We start from the raw sequence: 12076 nt of genomic DNA, 5'->3' as shown, positions 1-12076 counted from the left end.
TAATAATCATTCAGACTCCAGGGCTTTATTCAGGGTCATTGATGATACTGATGACAGCGGTCTAGAGCAGAAGATGATTCCATTTCCATCAAATTATCAACTTTGTGTGCTCTGTTTATGGCGGCTGGGGAAACGTTTAACCTAATCAGATACAACAGCTCAGACTGATAGAGACTTTTTGCAGCTGTGTAAAGAGTAAAAAGCACTGAAACCCAAGAATTAGCAAGGTTGTGAGGTTTGCCCTTGTAGTTTAAGTAAACAGAGGTCTGCAGTAGGATAATTTTTTTATGATTTGCTGACTGTGCTGGGATATTTGCCAAAGCTAATGTTTTGTTGAGAGATAGGGAAGACTTTTAATTAAATGTTCAGGTGCCAAAAGGTTAGATTAGCATTGTTCTTTCCAGTTTTTGCAAAGAAAACTCAGAAGGATCCTATTAAAATTGCGGAAGGAGTGAACACTTCATGAAACCTTACCCAGCAAATACAATAATTCCTGAGAGGACAAAAGGTATGTGAATCTTTGGAAAGGTTCTTCATTAATAGGGGAATTTTTGTTGGCAGAATACTTGGAACCATGTATGTAGCAGCACTATGCTTTAGGACTCATGGAAGTCACGAATAAGTCAATAAAAATTTTAGTTTATTTAATTCTTTTAAAGCTCCGTGAGTGTCAGATTTGTGGGAATTACTGATTTTTTTACAGTCTGTTGAAAGATTGATTTCAGTTTTCCCTGTCTTAGGAAGAATGTCTCACCCCAAAGTCATATTTGTCCATATCTAGGGGATGGAAATACCTGGTACAATACTTGACAATGTATGCAGGGGAACTGAATTTGATACGTCTTCAGTTGTAGCAGCATTTTATATCCTTCTTGACAATATTAAGCTGTGGGGTTTTTTTTCTTTGGAACATATGTAAAAACAGCTCTAAAAAATACACTTTCAAACATGAAGTTTCCCTCTTGGCTTCCATACTGACTTGTAGGAAAGCTAACGTTTTGAACTCACACTTCATTACCTCTGATGTGCACGAAGGCAAATCTCTAGAAGTTAAGGCAGGCCCTAGGTTATTCCAGTATTTCTCTCTTTCTCATAAACTTCTCACACAATGCACAAATACTCCTAGAACTGCACAAAAGGTTCAAGTCAGCTGGAGCAGTTTGTCTCACACTCAAGGGTGTGAGGTCAACATAATATTTTATTATGTTTCTTCATCTGTGGATGGCTTCAGTCTCAACTTTTTTTCACTAGAATCACAAGAAAATACTGTATTCTTTTCTTCCAAAACATCTACTGCTTGGCTGTTCTTGAGGAAATTTGTTATAGTGTGTCTGCCCTTTTTTTATGCCTATCTTTCTGATGACATTATATACCAATCTCACTTATGCTTCATACAAAACTATTTTACAAACTTGGTCTTTTGATGTTTCACACATCATTTCACAAAAGCACAGCATAGATTTTTACTTATCTCAGCATAAATGTTAATGCTACATGTTTATCTTACTAAAACAAGCAGTTGCAGTTGAGGAAATATGGAAACAGAGGGACACTATAATAACATCTTCACAAATGGCTCCATACAGCGTGCTACTCACCACTGAACTTTTAACACAGAGCTTTCTCTTCTACTGATGGCTTGCTCTGGGATCAGACAGGTGATTTAGCTTTGGCTAAAAGTTCTCACTTCCCAGTGGAAAACAAAACAAAATCAATTTTGTACTTTGCCTGCACCTCCACAGGACTGTACAGTATTTATTCACCAGCCTGTTAGCTGCTGATGAAATTGCTAAGCCAATGTCCACCATATTTGAAAAATCATGGCAGTCAGGTGAAGTTCCTGACGACTGGAAAAAGGGAAATATAACCCCCATTTTCAAGAAGGGGAAAATGGAAGACCCGGGGAATTACAGACCAGTCAGTCTCATCTCTGTGCCTGGTAAAATCTTGGAGCACATTCTCCTGGAAGGCATGCTAAGGCACATGAAAAACAACAAGGTGCTTGGTGACAGCCAGCATGGCTTCACTAAGGGGAAATCCTGCCTGACTAATTTGGTGGCCTTCTATGATGGGGCTACAGAACTGATGGACAGGGGTAGAGCTGTTGATGTCATCTACCTGGACTTGTGCAAAGCGTTCGACACTGTCTCGCATGACATCCTTGTCTCTAAATTGGAGAGACATCAATTTGATAGGTGGACTACTCAGTGGATAAAGAACTGGCTGGATGGCCGCACACAGAGTTGTGGTCAATGGCTCAATGTCCAGTTGGAGACCAGTAACGAGTGGTGTCCCTCAGGGATCGGTGTTAGGACCGGTCTTGTTCAACATCTTCGTCGCTGACATGGACAGTGGGATCAAGTGTGCCTTCAGCAAGTTTGCCGATGACACCAAGCTGTGTGGTCCGGTTGATACGCTGGAGGGAAGGGATGCCATCCAGAGGGACCTTGACACGCTTGTGAGGTGGGCTGATGCCAACCTTATGAAGTCAACCATGACAAGTGCAAGGTCCTACACCTGGGTCAGAGCAATCCCAGACACAGCTACAGATTGGGCAGAGAAGAGATTCAGAGCAGCCCTGCAGAGAAGGACTTGGGGGTGTTGGTTGATGAGAAAATGAACACGAAACAAGAGCCGGCTTCAGTGTGTGCTTGCAGCCCAGAAAGCCAACCATATCCTGTGCTGCATCAAAAGGAGCGTGACCAGCAGGTCGAAGGAGGTGATCCTGCCCCTCTACTCTGCTCTTGTGAGACCTCACCTGGAGTATTGTGTGCAGTTCTGGTGTCCTCAACATAAAAAGGACATGGAACTGTTGGAACAAGTCCAGAGGAGGGCCACGAGGATGATCAGGGGACTGGAGCACCTCCCATATGAAGACAGGCTGAGAAAGTTGGGGCTGTTGAGCCTGGAGAAGAGAAGGCTGCGTGGAGACCCCATAGCAGCCTTCCAGTATCTGAAGGGGGCTATAGGGATGCTGGGGAGGGACTATAGGGACTGTAGTGATAGGATAAGGGGCAACAGGTTAAAACTTAAACAGGGGAAGTTTAGATTGGATATAAGGAAGAAATTCTTTGCTGTGAGGGTGGTGAGGCACTGGAATGGGTTGCCCAGGGAAGCTGTGAATGCTCCATCCTTGGCGGTGTTCAAGGCCAGGTTGGATGAAGCCTTGTGTGGGATGGTTTAGTGTGAGGTGTCCCTGCCTATGGCATGGGGGTTGGAACTAGATAATCTTGAGGTCCTTTCCAACCCTGACTCTTCTGTAATTCTATGATTCTATTTTTCTTTCCATTGATAAAATGAGTTCTCTTTGAAACAGCTCTAGGGACAAGACTCCCTACTACATGTTTTGAAAGTAGGCTCCCAAATTTGTAAATGGTTCTTTTCCAGATTCTGAGATAGTTCGGTGTCAGAGTTTAACACTATGTTTCTTACAATGTTTATTCCTCTTGAGGCTCTCTTCTTTTTCTTGTCTTCTGCTGAATTTTCCTTGCTCACCACTGATACTGACTAGCCTTATCTGTGTAGAAAACTCTACCAGTATAGGCAAGAGATATAAAATCTGTCCTGCAATAAGGAACAGATTATCCAGAGGAAAAAAAAAAGGTGGTCAAACTAACCAGGCACTAATGACTGGGTGCCACAAGTACTGACAATTGAGCATTTAGGAATGAATTATTTATCTCAGCTTCATGCATAATACTCAGGTACATGTTGTATAAATATAGAAATTGTATTATCAGTCCAAATTTTAAGCACTGTATGTAATGGCCAAGAGAGCTGAACAATCTCTTGGCAATTCACAGAACAATTGAGCATTTATTTGGAAAATTAAAATCTTGTTGAAAACCTAAGAAAAAAATACTGCAAACTTTTTGTTAGGCACTTTATAGTCATGATGGTTAACAAATAAGTTAACATGTTAACACGTTCATAATTTCTATCTGAATAGATCTGGCTCAATAACTATTACAAGACATCATTCATTTGTATTGCTTCAGAGAGCATACACTGTCTGAATTCTACTTGTGTTCATTAATTCCTTTCCACTTCACACATAAATATAGTACTTGACATGCTGTCTTTGGTGATGTATAATAGCAATTTGCTTCTGACCTCAAGGTCACTTTCTTTTTTGTGTGGGCTTACAAGCTGAGATTTCAGGAAGCCTGTATGAATGCTTACGGTGGAACTGGTGCTCTATAATAACCCCTGTTGCTATCTGATAAACAGTTAATTACTTCTAAGGCTATCTTTTATTCTAATGATACAGACCTTCAGAAGTATATTTGCTGTTCTACATGTATGTTAAACTTTATTTCATGGCCTGGAAAGAGATATCCTGGGCTGCATCAAAAGGAGCGTGACCAGCAGGTCAAAGGGGGTGATCCTGCCCCTCTACTCTGCTCTCGTGAGATCTCACCTGGAGTACTGTGTGCAGTTCTGGTGTCCTCAACATAAAAAGGACATGGAACTGCTGGAACAAGTCCAGAGGAGGGCCACGAGGATGATCAGGGGACTGGAGCACCTCCCGTATGAAGACAGGCTGAGGAAGTTGGGGCTGTTCAGCCTGGAGAAGAGAAGGCTGCGTGGAGACCTCATAGCAGCCTTCCAGTATCTGAAGGGGGCCTATAGGGATGCTGGGGAGGGACTCTTCATCAGGGACTGTAGTGACAGGACAAGGGGTAACGGGTTAAAACTTAAACAGGGGAAGTTTAGATTGGATATAAGGGGGTAGTTCTTTACTGTAAGGGTTGTGACGCACTGGAATGGGCTGTCCAGGGAAGTTGTGAATGCTCCATCCCTGGTGGCGTTCAAGGCCAGGTTGGACAGAGCCTTGGGTAGGATGGTTTAGTGTGAGGTGTCCCTGCCCATGGCAGGGGGGTTGGATCTTGATGATCTTAAGGTCCTTTCCAACCCTAACTATTCTATGATTCTAAAAATAATGCACAGCCAATTACATATATTCTCCTGTTCCTCTGTTACAGCACAGTTAAGAGCTACAGCATGGGAATTTTTTATCTCTCTTCAACCAATTTTGCTAAAACAAAAAAAAAAAAAAAAAAAAAGACAAAAAAGAATATTTTTTGTGGGGGGGGTAGAGAAATTCTTCATTGAATTTTGTTTGAATTTGCTGGACAGTTTTGATTTTAAGTGTCAAGAGAGATACAAATCGGGAATGAAAGAAAGAGAAAAAGAATAAAAAGGCAGAATAGAATACTTTTCTCCAGCTTCTTTATATGCACTCCTGGCTAGTGAGCAAGTAGTTTGATAAAGCTCTATCACTGTCTTTCTTACCACTATCCTGTTCTTGCCCTGCTCTCTTGTGTTCCACACCTTTACCTAATTCTTAATCTCTATTATCTTCTTATTTTAGAGAGTCCTAAAATAAGCACAAAATATAAATCTGTTGAGCAGGTAAATCAGGAAAATGAAAGCAGAAGGCAGGCATGAACCTTTGTCCCTAATTCTGCTTTTCTTGGTTTTTTCTACTGTTCTTTTAAATTCCTGAAGACACTTTTTTTCTTCTGATGTCAGTCCTTAGAAAAAGGCTACAGGCTACATGCGTCATCCATTCTACAGACTGCATCTTGAGTCTCATTTTATAAAAGTTGAAGTGAAATGTCTTGAATGAAGTCTTCTATTCTCGGAGTCTAACAGTCATGATTTTCCATTTCAGGTGTTTAACCTTCATTTCAGTCAGGTGTGTAACCTCTCTCCTCTGTCGTACATTAATTGCACAAAGAATAGCTCAATCATAAACAGTGTATGAAACATGCAAAGACTGAGAATAAAACCCTCCAAGAACGAAGGAAGCCTAGAACTCAGTAGAGAAGAAGTCATAGGACACACAGAAAAGGTGTTGGGCTATACCCATGATAATGCAAACAAATCTGGCAACAGCAAGAAGTGTGGAGTCATTCTAGTGACATAGGTCTGGTCTTCAAGGAGTGATTTTAATGTCTTCTTTGGGTCAGTTTTTATCTCTTCACCCTTAGAAACAGAATTCTCCACCTATAGCACTCCTAGTGCAACCACTGAGGAGAAAGCAGCAGCGTGCTCAGTTTTATCTCATCTTGGGGAAATACAGGAAAATTAACAATATCACCAACCAGTGCCTTTTAAATTCCACAGTCACAAAAGACTTAATGTTCACAGACTGAAGCATATCCAAGTCTGGCATTACAATCCCAGTTGTGCACTGCTGGACTATCAATACGCTGGAATGATGATAATCATAAGTTTAAAAAATATATCTAGAAAAATCAGGGACAAAATGTTCCCATCCCAATCCCACCCAGGTGGGCTTCCAGTCTCATTGGAAAGACTTGAGTTGGTCAGATAGCTTAGAAAATACCCGAAAACACAAAAAGCTTGAAATGCATATAACAAAGGGGATTTCATAGCTTAAAACTTTTAAAATCACATAAATTTGAATTAGTCAATACAACTGTAATGAAAATTGCAAGGTCTTCAGAGATAGAAATTGGATGCATGCCTGCTGAACTCACTCATCTTAATAGTTTGTGACACTATTTCCCTGGGTCCTGAGCAATGCATTTTGAGGATGATCCTTAGGAAGCCTTTTTCAGATGACAGAAGAGTTCAATCACATCTCTTCTGAAATCTAGCTAAAACCATCAGCTCATTGCTCCAAATCCTGTACCTTAATTGAAAATCCCTCTGGAAACCATCCAGAAGGGCTAAGGAGGGGTCATTTGCACATGTTGGGAGTGGAGGGCAGAGAGTAGCTGCAAAACTGAAGGCAAGTACAGAGTTGATTGACAGGGCACAGTGACCTAAACCAAAAAAACTTAATTTACTTTGCAGAAGGTATTTGAAGGTGGTTGATATGGACTTCTCAGTTATTACTTTTTGCTTTGACAACCCTGGGAAATAATGTCTATAATTTCATCTCTGTCGTTTATGAAGTTGACAGACACCAATGTGCATAATTCTCAGAAAAAAATATTTGTTCTTGCCTCTTAGCATTTTTCATGTTAGTAAGATCAAATAATTAATAGCAGAACCCACTGTTCCTACCTCTTCAAGTTTTCCTACCAGACAGAATCATAGAATAGTTAGGGTTGGAAAGGACCTTAAGATCATCAAGATCCAACCCCCCTGCCATGGGCAGGGACACCTCACACTAAACCATCCCACACAAGGCTCTGTCCAACCTGGCCTTGAACACTGCCAGGGATGGAGCATTCACAACTTCCTTGGGCAACCCATTCCAGTGCCTCACCAGCCTTACAGTAAAGAATTCTTCCCTATATCCAACCTAAACTTCCCCTGTTTAAGTTTTAACCCGTTACCCCTTGTCCTATCACTACAGTCCCTAATGAAGAGTCCCTCCCCAGCATCCATGTAGGCCCCCTTCAGATACTGGAAGGCTGCTATGAGGTCTCCACGCAGCCTTCTCTTCTCCAGGCTGAACAGCCCCAACTTCCTCAGCCTCTCTTCATATGGGAGGTGTATGATGTGATATGTATGATTTATGTATGATGTGAATCTGCATTACATGCAACCACAGGAGCAGACACCACAGTTGAAACAAATACGTTTTTGCTCATTTTGTCTACTCTTAGGCAAGTATAGATGATATTTAAATGTGGAAGAGATTAGGCAGGTATAGATGATATTTAGATGTGAAAGAGAAAGAACTATGTTTTTAATCATTTCCTACCATGCTGAGAAAAATCCACTTCTCTCTTTTGTCCCAAGTTGGTTTTCATAAACTGGAATGTGCAGTGTAAATTTGCAATAAGAACAATTACAATTTCATGTTGCTTTTTATGTTCTCAAGTGCTATGGTCTAATATTTCATTTTGCCATCAGTTTTCAGATTGAGAAAGGTGTTGAGAAGAGAGATTTTTCCAGTAGTAATATTAAAGATGTCTTTACAGGGAACAAGAGGATTATTTAGAAGGACTGTTATGGTAGAAAAGGGGAGGTAGCATAATAATTTTGTTTCCTCTGTTCTTGTTTATGTTCTTGGTGTTCAGCCCCTGAGACAAAGGAAATCAAAGCAATTCTTTCTGAATTAATCATCAGTATTTCTGCCAGACAGTGGGAATGGTTTTTCCATAAAGAATTTGCTGGTAGCTTTTCAGAGACAATTATTTTTTTGTTGCCCATATATTTCCTGGTAACTTTCCTTAAGGAAGACTTCCGAGATATCCCTTGACCCGGTCTAAAAAGTCAAATAATCTTTCCAGGTGTTGATCAACATGGAAAGATAGAAAATTATCAGACTGGTGAGGAGCAAAATTCCTAGGATTGTGTATGTGCTATAAATTTTGGGCTACAGGTTATTGTAGAAACAAAACCAAAACAAGCAAAAAAAAAAAAAAAAAAACCCAGATCCTTTAAATACAAATATTGTAAGGCACTACTACTTTCTCTGGGGCTGGAAATTACGGTCATGCAGAAGACTGGAAATCACTCAGGTCCTTCACAGTTTTCAAATGAAGGTTGTTTGCTGTGTTTTCTCCCTTCCAGTTTTGAAAGAACCCTCCATTTGAGCATATTTCCAATATATGGTGTGGTAGGGCACTTTGGGAAATCTCACAGCACTTTGTGGAGAAATGAAGCCTCTTTTATCCCTCTGAGCACGGTACTGGTGGGTCCCAAAATCATAGTCCTGAGGTGAGTGTGGTGAAAGAATTTATCCGTACTTACAGACAGTTAAAACCAAGGTGCTTGCACAGGTTTTCCTTGCAAGTTGCTTATAGCTGTTTTTCCCGCATTCCTGGATGTCATTTGAAGTCCACCCTAAAAAGTCTTTACGGTCTTTGTGCAGGTCTATGAAACAAAAAAACTCAAGCAAGTATTCCAGGATGAGTATCAATGGACAATTACGGTACAGTTTACTGCCAATTGAGAATTGAAACTTAGGAGAATGAATAATAAAGGACCACAGTGGGCCATGTGTTCCTCTTTATCATTCCTCTTCTGCACCAGTTTCAGAGAAGCAGCCTGCTGGCCCCGTGAGGTCTGCTTAGCCATTCTGTCTTTTCTTGAGGGAGTTACTCTTAATGACCTGAGCACCTGGAAGTCAGAAATGAACACCTGGAATGATTTCTTCATTCCTTCTTCCATTGATATGGGAAATATAACAGCCTGAAAGTGTGAGACTCCGCAGTCCTGGGAGACGGGACGAGCTAGCAAGTATTTGTGTTCTTCAGAATCATGGCATGAATGGCCAAGCCAACTTATTTTGATCACATCAGGACTCTGCTCCTGCACATTCAGCAGCAGTGAGACCATGCTAGTGAGACATTCACCTTCTATTAGGAATGTATCTTTCACATTCACAGCTCTGAGCCAATATAGAAATATTTTAAATGCAGTGCATTATTTTTGTGCCACTCCTGTGAATACACCATAGGGAAGGGCTTCATCAATTTTACAGAGTGTTCACAGCACCGGCAAATCACTGACAGAAGGAGAACAGTTTTTAACCTGGCAAAATGTAGACTTTAGTAAGTATTTCTACTGATGAAGAGGCTTTGAAAAGTCATGGTTTTGTGAACACTGCAGCCAGAGTAAGTCTATTTCAGTTGTATCGAATGCAAACAACTTCAAATCCACCTACAATCAAATAAAGTAATATTAACCTCTTATCTAAACAGTTCTTCACTTTCATTCTCCTGAGTTTCATCTGCTTATACTATGGGGTACCTGGAGCTCCCAAGGTGACCTTGGTTGGGCAGCTCACTAAACATCTGTGTCTCAGTTTTCCCATCACTGCAAATCGTGACGATCACATTTACCTACTGCACTGCAAGGCTTAATTAGATAAAACTTCCAGAGCATTTTGAAAATGCTGGCATGAGCAGTGTGATGAAAGAAAATGTTTACCTTTTGAGGTGGATATCAATGGCATGTTGCGCCAGGCACATCTGTGAATGGTACCAGGTTTGTATATGATGCCATATAGTTATGTAGCTTGTGATTCTGAATAGAAATGCCATCCTTAGTGTATTGTGGATTACATGCTTAAGGCTTGATATTACTTTTGTGCTGATTTCATGCTACTGTAATTCCATCAATTTCAGCAACACCTCATTTATAGCAAAAAGAGTAGAAGCTGCACAAACTCCATATATGGTTTGCATCAACCTTATAGGATTAATTTTTGTTTTTATGGAAGCAAGTCTTTCTGTATTTATTTATTCTGTTCAGGGTCAGCCTGCATAGGAGTGTTTGGTTGTTACTATGGCAGAAGGCAATTGCTATTATTGGTGTTTGCTGCTGGGGTATCTGTCAGAATGGTAAATGGAAATGCCATGCTCTGGAAAGATGAAATGATTGAATTGCTCTTCTAAAGCATGCTTTCAGTACTCCACAGAATCAGATTTTGCTTTTGTTTCTATTCTGCTTGCACAGACATACACACACTTCTACTAATCCCTTAAAGCTTTAACAATACTTACTAAAGCCATCACTCTGTGCTGTGCTTTCCATCAGCAGAGAAGGGCTGAAACCCTGGCAATCTTCACAAATTCCACACCATCTTTGTCCTTGCTCTTGCAGTTCGTGAGGATTCTGGCAATGGCCCCAAAAGCCATTGAAAACACTTTTTCTCTTGGATTATTAGAACTATAAAGGATCTCTGTAAATACACCTTGGAGCTCTTTCTTCTGCAAAACCATACATGTTAAAAGGGCTGAAATAACTATTATTTGCCATAAACTGTATGGAGAGAAAAAAGGATTAGAAAATGCCAGTCCAATGGTGCATGCACTCAGCCATCTGCTACAGGGACAGCAAGCTTTGGAGGCAGGAAATGATGGTTATTTTCCTATTCACATTTGTGGCTTTCCGTAGTGTCAGTGCACAATGTTCTGATCCTGCTGTAGTTTTTCTTACTGTGCCTTTTCTGAGAGAAATGTGGGGGTTTTCTGGTTCTGGTATGTTTCCTGAATTCATTTATGATCTTCGAGGATCCAAAGCCATGAATGAACATTGTAGGTGCAGAGCAGCATTTCCAACTCTGGGAAGACCAGCTTAGTTAATAGTAGGATTTAGGTCAAGTATCCATTTCTTCAAGTGGCCCAGGATGTACTCATCTTTTAATACTTTCTAAGTGCATTCAGTGCAGAACAGCTAAAACAAAATGAAGGGATTGGCAAACTGGTGGGAGAGGTTTCCTGACATTTGCCGTTGAACTTCTCAGTTGTCTTGCAACTAAGATAACCAGCACATGTGAAGTCTACTTTCCTCTGGGTGTGAGCATCATTCTTGCTCAGGGTCTTAAACTTTTAAATGCTTAGGGTCTTCTATTTGCAGCACTGTAGTCTGACTTTTTTCATTATAGTCCTCATGCTGTTGCTGTGCTCTTATTCTCACCATCTTACACCTGCAAACTACAGTATTATCAATATGTCAGGCTTCTAATGAGAAGCAATTGCCACCTGCATGGAACTGGCTCTGTTACGCACTTTTTCCTAGTCCTTGTTTTGAAGCTTTTAGTTTATAAGATAAACAAGATAAACAAAGACTCAGTGAATAACAGTGTAGATAACAGTAATTTAAATACCCAGAAGGTATTACTTAATAATGTGAATGCACAAAGGTTGACAACAGATGACTGGGCAGCACCTGCAGCTTCTCAAAACATTCTCCAGTCAGTGCTAATAGTGGGAACAGTCATGAGAGGTCCTGAGGAAAAGTATCCAGGCTTATGGGAAAAGCATGGTGAAAAATCATCATCAGCATTTATTTTCTTTATGGCAGCCTTGAAGTCAGTGTATGCGACTAGCCAAAGAACCCACAAATAAAACAGTGCATGTAAGTCTATCTCAACATCATTTTGTGACACCATGCCAATTACGTGCTAAGGTGGGATTCAAGCCCAGGATGATTTAGCTGTTGATGTAAGTCATACTTTTATTGAGAAAGAGTGACAGCATTAAGCTTCAGACATCTCTAATTCTTCAGAACAGGAAGGATGCTCATCCCAGCCGTGAAGGTCATCACAGTCTGCTTCAGCTCCCACTGCGGGAGGAGGGGAACTACTTTAGTAAAAATGGAAAAGTTGAGTCTGTGCTAGTGCTTGAAAGTGATCTGC

Source organism: Lathamus discolor, chromosome 4, assembly GCF_037157495.1.
Source record: "Lathamus discolor isolate bLatDis1 chromosome 4, bLatDis1.hap1, whole genome shotgun sequence".
NCBI lineage: Eukaryota > Metazoa > Chordata > Aves > Psittaciformes > Psittacidae > Lathamus > Lathamus discolor.
Note: the sequence above shows the minus strand (reverse complement) of the source record.